Below are 9,263 nucleotides of genomic sequence, written 5' to 3' on the forward strand. Positions count from 1 at the left end.
AAAAGAAGAGCCACCTTTATGCGTAAAGTCTCGCAAAAAATGGTCTATTGGACTCTTCAAGTCGTGTACAGACGGTTCAACGTTCTTTGATCAACAAGTATTTCGACTGCTATTTGGCAAATGTTCAACTGTGTATCTTGCCATGTTAAATGCTAACGGTGAAATCGGCTGTCCAAAATGTTAAACAGAAATTGTCTAGGGTTATACTCCGTTCAACAACGGCAACATTCAACGTGTTGAACGGCAAAAGACCAACGTTTCTGGGGACAATAAGCAAAAAAACACGGAGTAGCGGGAGAGATGACAGTCATTGCTGTCAAATTGTATTGCACAGCGCCTTTCAACCATGATAAAAGTATATGGGAGGCCGTTTGCTTCTTTGACTTTGTCTTTGAAGCGTTTGTAAGGTTTATTCCAAATGTTTCCCACATTTGACCTCACCTTTTACAGGTGTTAAAAGTGTGATAAAGTCACCACAACTTTGACGACACTTTTTGCCGCAATTCCAACTGAAGGTGAGCAGGTCAAGGATAGAATCGTATTTGACCTCACCCTTGACAAGTATCAGTGAAATAGCAACCTATGCTATGTCTCTACTGAAAAGGCGTTTGTTAATAAGACCCTTTCCCTCTCTACCCATAATTATTAACATTTGTGCCAGAAAAGACTAAGCCAAGCTAAAGCGCACCTGACCTGTCAAATAAGCATGGCAGCGCGGCACTTAAATGGGTTCGGCTAAATAAGCGTTTATAACGCTTTAGCACACGCTGGGTATTTTTTTAGTCAAATGTGGCCAACAAGTTTCTCCTCCTTAGAGTTTTGTGGTAGCAGCCTCAAACTTTGCAACCAGACAAAAAAAAAATTTTCTCTACAACTTGTCCGATTCGGATTTTTGAATTTCATTTTTCTAACGGTAAAATGATGTCATCGATTTGGCGGGAATTTTTTTTTTTTTTGGAGCTACGACACAGTTGTTCCTAACATAAAAAACAACATGAAATAAGAATAACAAATCTGAAAAAAAATTTGGAATATCTCATTGGAGTCAAAAGTTATGGGAAGTTAAGCGTTCAATTTAAGGCTATTTTTAGTAACAAAATGGCGGAAAATTCAAACTTCAGAAGCCCAAAACTTTTGACTCAGTTTAGATATTTCAAATCTTTTTTCAGTTTTGTAATCCTTAAGGTATGTTTATTTAAAAAATGTGATTGACCATGTCGAAGCTCTAAAAAAAATTTTCGCGCCAAATTGATGACCTCATTTTACCGTTAAAAAAAATAAAATTTAAAAATCCGAATCGGCCAAGTTGTAGAGAAACCGCTGTTTTGTTCGCCTGCAAAAATTGAGATTCTTTCTAAGGAGAAGAAACTTCTTGGCCGAATTTGACCAAAAAAATCCCCAGCGTGGCAGGGCTGATATTTGACTTTACCTTCGACGTGCATCAGAGGCAGAGACAATTTGTTCGTATTTCACGCTTGTCAAAAGTGTAAAAAAAGAGGATTGACGTGGATATCAAGAAAGGAAGATTACTGCATACATGTCGCTCACCGATTGTGCAGGAAGTACAAAATATTTTCCTGCTCAATCAGGAGGCAGTGCTGGCTGGACCGTTTGGAACTGGTCCGTAAGCAGTCTGTCCCCTTACTTTTCTACGCCTAATTTTTCCCGCCTTTTTTAACTTTCCCAAGCCCGCGCTATCTGCCTCTTGGCTTCGAAGAATGTTGGATTCAAAAAATGGGCAACATTATAGACTATCAGCTGACATGATTCTAAGACTCTCTTCAGGGGTACAAACGAAGCTGTTTTTAATGTCAAAATCCTGGACAGATACAAGAATGGTAGTTTTTATTTCCAAAGCAAGATCAGTTTCAGCCAATCGTCACAAAAGTGAGAATTAACATTCACCTTTGCCAACCAACGGTGGCATCCAAAATGTCTCCGATTCATGTCAAAGGTGTGTCAAGGAAATTAACGATCTCCCCTTTTCTTAATCTTTCTCCTTTGACAAATTTTACCTCGAAATAGCAGAGTTGCTAAATTTTAAGACACGCCGTAGAAGTTGCGTAAGGCTGTACACCGAGCCTTAAGCAGATCGAAGATTCACTCGTAGGATATACCTTGCGTGAAACGATAAGGGTTTCTCGTCAAGTCGAACAATTAGCTATGTAGACGAAGAGTGTTTTATACGTCGTGAAAGCACATTAGTTAATTCAAGTAGAAGAAACATTTTTTCTGGAGAACGTAATAATTTACAGTTGTGCCGTGAAATTAGTCTGCAATCATACAAAACAAAAATTGTTGCTAAGACAAGTGACAATGTACAGAGTAAGCTACTGGGCGGTTTCCAGGTATGGTTAATTAATTCCTGTACGTTTGAAATTGACGGGATATTGAGAATAGAGTTTCTGGAATGTGGAGCATCATGGTATACAGTATGTCGTTTATACCCGGTAAAATTCCTTAAATTGAAAAGGCTGGGGAGGGCTTATTACTTAATTAATTCTAAAGATTTTTACATTATGTAATAATAGGTGGCTTATTTTTAAGGCGTTTGTTCCTCCGTTTTAAGCCTATCCTGAGATTGAACGGTTGATTTGATTGTAAATCTGAAACTTTATTAAATACAGTCGAACCTGTTTATAACGGCCACCCTCGGGACTTGAGGAACTGGCCGCTTAATACAGGTGGCCGCTTAACACAGGATCACTAAAAATACTCACTGGGCGTTGTCTTATGTCAATTTTAATGGCGTATCATACAAAACACTTCATGCAAGGAAACAATAGGACAATCAACACTCTTTCAAGCGATCGAGACTTTAACGTTCAGTGCCAACTTGTAACTTAATGGTATAATATATATACGTAACATTGTGTAAAAGCACTATGCAATAAATATAAATTGTCCTCTACTCTTCTACGGTATACAGTGCTCTATTTCTATGACTTACAGTTCACAACAAAATATCTCATTCCGTCATTTCATAGTTGTTACGCTCAATGTTCAATGTCACTTGGCTGAAGAACAAGCTAATTAAAGATGAATTTCTTGCTAGAGAGTGAAACATATTCAAAACAAACTTTTTTTAGCGTTCGTGATATGGTACTGTACTTCAGCACAGTGCGGACATCTGAAAAGCGTTAACGATATTAAACGGCCGAGCATCAGCTTACAGTAGCTTTGCACATGTTATTTCTTTATAGTGATGCTGGATCGCATTTTAAACGCAATAAAATACCGCATAAATTAACATGGCTTAGTTTCCATTCAAGGGTGGCCGCTTAATACAGGTAAAAATAACAAAGAAAGACAAACATAGGACTGCTACAGGGTGGCCGCAGCCGCTTAATAGAGGTGGCCGCCTAATACAGGTAACAAATACAGTGTTTGTATGAGCGAACAATCGGGACTTTGAGAACTGGCCGCTTAATAGAGGGTGGCCGCTTAATACAGGGCCGTTATATACAGGTTCGACTGTAAATAGTAAAATTACAGGACTTAGGCCAAATGCCAATTTTAACACGTCACTTTTAGAGATACTAGGGGGCCGTAGGAACTCACAGGAAAAAGAAATAACGATAACACAAAAATCAATCAAATAAAAATAAAAACAATTAAAATTCAGTAAATAAATAATAAAAAATAAATAAATAATAAATAATTAAATAAATAAATAAATAAATAAATAAATAAATAAGGGGAAGGCCGGAAGGGGGTGTAGTAAAATGTAAAATCAAACAAAATAAATTAAATTAATTTAACATTTGGGCCATGAATCGAAATCAGAGAGACTACTGAACCGTCCAATTAATTGAATAAATGAAAGAGCAGCCACGACTGTGACTGAACAACAGACAAACAATAGAGTCATGCCAATCTGTGCGTTAGCATGGCACGGACGGGAACAGCTGCATGAGAGATTTTCAGCGTAATAAGCCCACTCTTAGACAAAACCCAACAGACAACTGAAACTGCATCCTAACCACCCAACAGACCACAAAGCAAACAAACAGCAATGACAACCTCTGATGAACTGAATGAATGAGTGCATTCTGACGTGTTGCGAACGGATCTTTGTGACATGAAAATCCATTTACGTAATTGTGGATTTTAAACGCTAATGCAACGTTTAGTTGATTTTTTTAAAAATTTTTTGAATATTTTTTGAAAGAAGGCTTAAAATATAAGAAAATATAGGATTTTTGCTCAATTTATAGGACTTTATAGGACAAGGCTAAAAAAAATATAATTTTATAGGAATATAGGACTCGCTTGACACCCTGTCAGGCATCAGCATTCTATTCTTTTTAGCGGCATCATAGGGATCGCGCAGGGGAAGGGACTGGGGGACTTTAGCCCCCCCCCCCCCCCCACCCCCCCCGCCCAACTTTTTTGATGGTTTGTTGTTAGTTTTACTCCTGAACGGACCGGATTTCAACTGTGAAATTACAGGAACATGAACGACGAAACTGGGTTTTCACAAGCTGTGACTTTCAGAAGAAAAAAAGTCGAAAATTTCTGCCTCATCAGCCTGTTATGTTTGTCAAATGTAAGGGCCAGACTGAAGCAGTGACTGCTTACTTCAATTACCATACGGACAGACTCTTTGGTGACCTCAGTTCAATAGCTCTATTTTGCCATGAAATCCGCACTTCCCACAAGTCCTTACAAACATACTTAATAGCGAAGTGAAGCCTACGCAATACACGTTTTCAAAGCTCACAATGTTTCCTAGTCAGGACTTCTTTATATATAGTGTTTGTTGAGAAATTTGTTGACATCTTTCGCACGTGCGTTGACCAACTTGACAAAGGGGTATCTAAGCTTTTTAGCACTTGGTTTAATGCGCACGGCTCTTTAGAAGACCACTTTTTAGGGATAAGGATTCCGTGCATAAATAAAGTTGTTATTATTTGTTATTATTATTATTATCATTATCATTATCATTATCATTATCATTATTATTATCATTATCATTATTATTATTATTATTATTATTATTATTATTATTTGTTGTTAATTGGCCTAAATTTTCTTCTACCGTTTCTAATTATTGGCAATTGTGCCTAATTACAAAAACATCACCTTCTCTCTTTTCTGTTGTTGTTTGATGATGAAGTGATTTTTCATTGCATCATTTCTAGCTTACAGGTGTATTTAACGATGCCTTGGCATTTCAGTCGTAAGAGCGGTTGTTATCATTACGGGCATTCTTATCCAATGTAGAAGTCAGGGACCGCAGCGAGGGAGGGGCTAGGGGGGCTTCAGCCCCCCCCCCCCCCCCCCGTCCTTTTACTTTTTGGATGGTTTACAAAATACAGTCGAACCTGCATTAAGCGGTCACTCTCGGGGGATAGCTAAGTGACCGTTTAATACAGGTTGACCGCTTAATACAGGTTGTACAGAATACATCACTTACTTGGTTAAGAAAGTTCGGCGATAAAATGGTATTACAAAGGAGAGCATGGTATTGAAACGGACTAGTAACACATTAACGCCACGATTGTGCAGCTCATTACAACCTCAATTGCTTGGCACGCTATTTGTTACCATATTTAAGTGGTTTCCTTTTACAAAGAGACCGTTTAAAACAGGTCACTGAGACAATAGAAATCAGCTCGTTGGGAATTAGTTTTGGGTGACCGCAACCGCTTAATAGAGGTGACTGTTTAATACAGGTCAGGATTACAGTAAATAAGGGAAGTAATTTTCGGGACTTTGACAACTGAACGCTTAATAGAGGGTGACCGCTTAATACGGTGCCGCTTAATACAGGTATATCCATTACTTACAGAAACAACTTACCTGACATATTATTTAGTACAGTGTATATCAAGGTTTTCTCCGAAAAACCCGACAATTTCAGACAATTTGTCGTTAGGTTTGTTGCTGAACGGACGAGTAGATTTCAACCGTCAAAAAATGGAATTTCAGCTTATGTTTCTAAAGTCGTAAAAGTAAAGTAAACCTTCAACCGAGATTGAAAAAGGTTCGAGTTATCGGGATTTGAGAAAAAATGGCCGGAAATAAGAAAAAAACGGTGTTTACTGTGTATTTCTATTTCTACAGTGTACAATTTACTAAACCAGCAAAACCTGAACTGTACTGACACACACGGCGGTTTCAAAATAAATGTAATGTTTTGGACTACAGGGCTGTTTGTTTTGACCTGGCACGTCTTGCAACTGACAAACATGGTTCGAGCTGTCGAGGGTAAAATTACGGTAAATGTATGACAGAAATCCAGGGGAAATCGATGACAGTTCTCCTGGGCTTGAATTAGCGCGAAATTCGAGTTAGTGAGGTTTCGAGTTATCAGGAGTCGACTGCCTTTTCATTCGTTCTTGAATCGGGGTTCACAAAGATTTTAAAAGTTTCATCCGTAAAAATTAAAAAGCTCGAGTAAGGTCTTGCACTAAGGTTTTCATTTATGAAAGGGAATTATATCGCCGTAAATATTTGAAACGGAGAATAATGTGCAGTTAACACAGCGATTTTGCTGTATTTTGGATAAGACTTCTCAAATATTTGAGAGAGAACCGGTTTTGTAACATGAAATTGCTCTTACAAAAATCGCAAAGATAATTTAAGGTTTTTCTCGTAGGGAGAACAAACTATAATCAATTTTTAGCGACTTCACTAAAATACACAGGAAGAACTTGAAAAAATTGGCCAATTTTTGTCAAGTTGCAATCCACTTCCATCTTACCCATCCGCATCCAAACATAATTTTAAATAGTTTCTGTGCACTAGTAGGAGTATTGTATTGTTAACAAAACTCAGCCATTATTTTAACGATTCCGTTGAAACAAATACGTTTTTTGGCTGTTCATATTGACACTAAAAATAGGTGACACTGCCCCTTTAAGGTCATCCTGGATCATTCAATCCCGCTGTCATAACGAACAAAGAAGCACATATGATACAACAAAACTAGCATAGCTGTCATTAGCCTGTTTTGTTGGTCAAGTGTTAGGGCCAGACTAAAGCATTGACCGAGGTTACTTCAAAAGAAAAGAAAATATAGTTTAGTTCATACAATTAAAAATTACATTGCTATCGACAGTTTTAGATGCATTTCTAGCCATTTCAGAAGACTTAAGTTTAAACTTTTGTCGGGGAAGCATGCCCCCGGACCCCCCTAGTTGTCTCACCCTAACGCGTTCGCTTTAGCCCCCTCACTCCAAAACCTGCTAAGCGGGCCCTGAGAAGAGAGTTCAAGTCATTGCTATTTATCTAGGCACCTTATCCACAGCCATTACCGCCGAAATTTGCCAAGTTTCATACTATTGTGTTACCAAGTATGTTGAACTGTTCCAACAAAAAGCAACTTTGAGCCAAATTTTCAGTAACAATATGCGTCCAAGGAAAACTGTGTGGTGGATGGAGGCCTACGATGAAGTTCTTGTGAGATTCTACCCCACAATTTATCTTCGAGAACTAAAGTAACAAGAGATACTCGCAAACGATATCCAGCTTAGTTATTAACAAAGCTGAAAATCACGCGAAAAAAGTGTGTTCACGTCGCTGAAGAACGAATGTCGCCACATAATCGCCACTGTCGTCAGTTATATTTTCAGTGGAAGAGAACCATTGATCCAAGCCGCGTTTATTTTTTTCGACGAAACTCATTTTAGAGACGGTGCCTACTAATACCGAATTATTTTTTGCGCGATTTATGACTATGCGGGGAAAGCAGATTTTAGCAAGGGCTGTTGGAATCCAAAAAGAAAATTGGGGGTAACCACGCATTTTTCAGAGATAATTAAGCAACAATAATTCAAAAAGCAGTAAAATTCAAAGCAATGTATGGCATTTTTTCTCGAAATTGAAGCTCTATTATCTCTGAAAAATGCATTGTTACCCCCAATTTTCTTTTTGGATACCGAGAGCAGTTGCTAAGTTCTGCTTTCTCCGAATAGTTTTAAACCGCGCTAAATTATCCCTGTATTAGTAGGCACCTAGTAACAAAAGTACGCACCGTCCCTTCCAACTTTGAAACTGATGAGCGCGATTACGAGCCAACAGATTCAGGGTTGGCATGTCCATCGTTCCGGAAGAAAGCCGCAGAGCTCGGGCTGGTAAATTCTACGTTGGCTGTTTGTGGATTCATAGAAGGAATGATTAAAGCAATTTCAGTTGCAGGAACCTTCACTGCTGAATTAGTGACTGAAATAATTGAAAATCAGGTTCTCCCACTTTTACCGTGCAATAGCTTTTTGGTTGCAGATAATGCAAGAGTACACGATGCCGCATATTAGCCAAAAAAAAAAACATAATAACTCTGGTCAAACTACCCGCATATAGCTATGATTTAAATCCCATCGAAATGGGTGTCAGTAAAACGCGTGGCCGGGGCCGGGGTCGGGTCTCCCTTTTTTTTCTCTTTTTAAATAATACTGAATAATAATAATAACAATAATAATAATAATAATAATAATAATAATAATAATAATAATATATTCGCTATCACCAACGGCTCAAACATGAATTATACACTGAGCTTCATGGGAAGGGCTTTTAATCGTTTTTCACCTGATCAACCATCATGATCCTCTACAACACGTTGGAAGGAAGGGAGTTTGACAGTCAATCCACGTCAAGCTTTACCGTTTTTTTTTTTTTAATTTGAATGGAGTTTTTAAATTTACATGTCAGCTTTGACGTCGCCAATGAGATTTCAGAGTTCTCGTAGAAATTTCCCTAGTTTATTGGCACAAGTATTTCAAGAATAACAATTGTATCCCAAGTATTTTGAATCGTTTTTTTTTTTTTTGTCAGTTAATGCGTCTTTTTCGGAAAGATTTCCAGAGAAATCTTCTACATTCTATTCAAATGCCGAGCTTTACAAAGGAATTCGAATGCATGTTATTTCATTCTGGGAAATAATAGTCACGCGAACACGATCATGGAAGGCGGCAGGGGTGTTCATACTGCAAGTTCACGTACATTCTAGTTCACGAATTTGTTAGTTCAAGGAAATACACTGTCTCGTACCTTTTTTTTTATTTGCCTCATTTCGTTTCTAGGAAGAATAAAAGGTAGTCAATTCACGGAACCAATGTCCGCAGAATACGGAACTGCATCGAGTGTTGTCACCGATGACCTATCCTAAGCTTTAGAGACATAACTTTTTTTATATTGGCTGTAATCCTTATTTGACCCACAAATGATGTTGAAAAGAAAAAAAAGAAAGAAAAAAAAAAAGGAAAAGAAAAGAAAAGAGACCGCGACCCCGACGGGCGGACCCCAGCCCCGCGTTT

General features: G+C 38.1%; 1 protein-coding gene across 1 annotated transcript in view; it reads right to left on the minus strand.

The window, feature by feature from the left end:
• Window positions 1-9,263, minus strand: part of LOC146463384 (uncharacterized) — a 432,669-nt gene that overhangs the window by 361,847 nt on the left and 61,559 nt on the right. The window lies entirely within an intron of this gene.

Source organism: Pavona decussata, unplaced genomic scaffold (assembly GCF_977016875.1).
Source record: "Pavona decussata unplaced genomic scaffold, jaPavDecu1.1 SCAFFOLD_178, whole genome shotgun sequence".
Classification (NCBI taxonomy): Eukaryota; Metazoa; Cnidaria; class Anthozoa; order Scleractinia; family Agariciidae; genus Pavona; species Pavona decussata.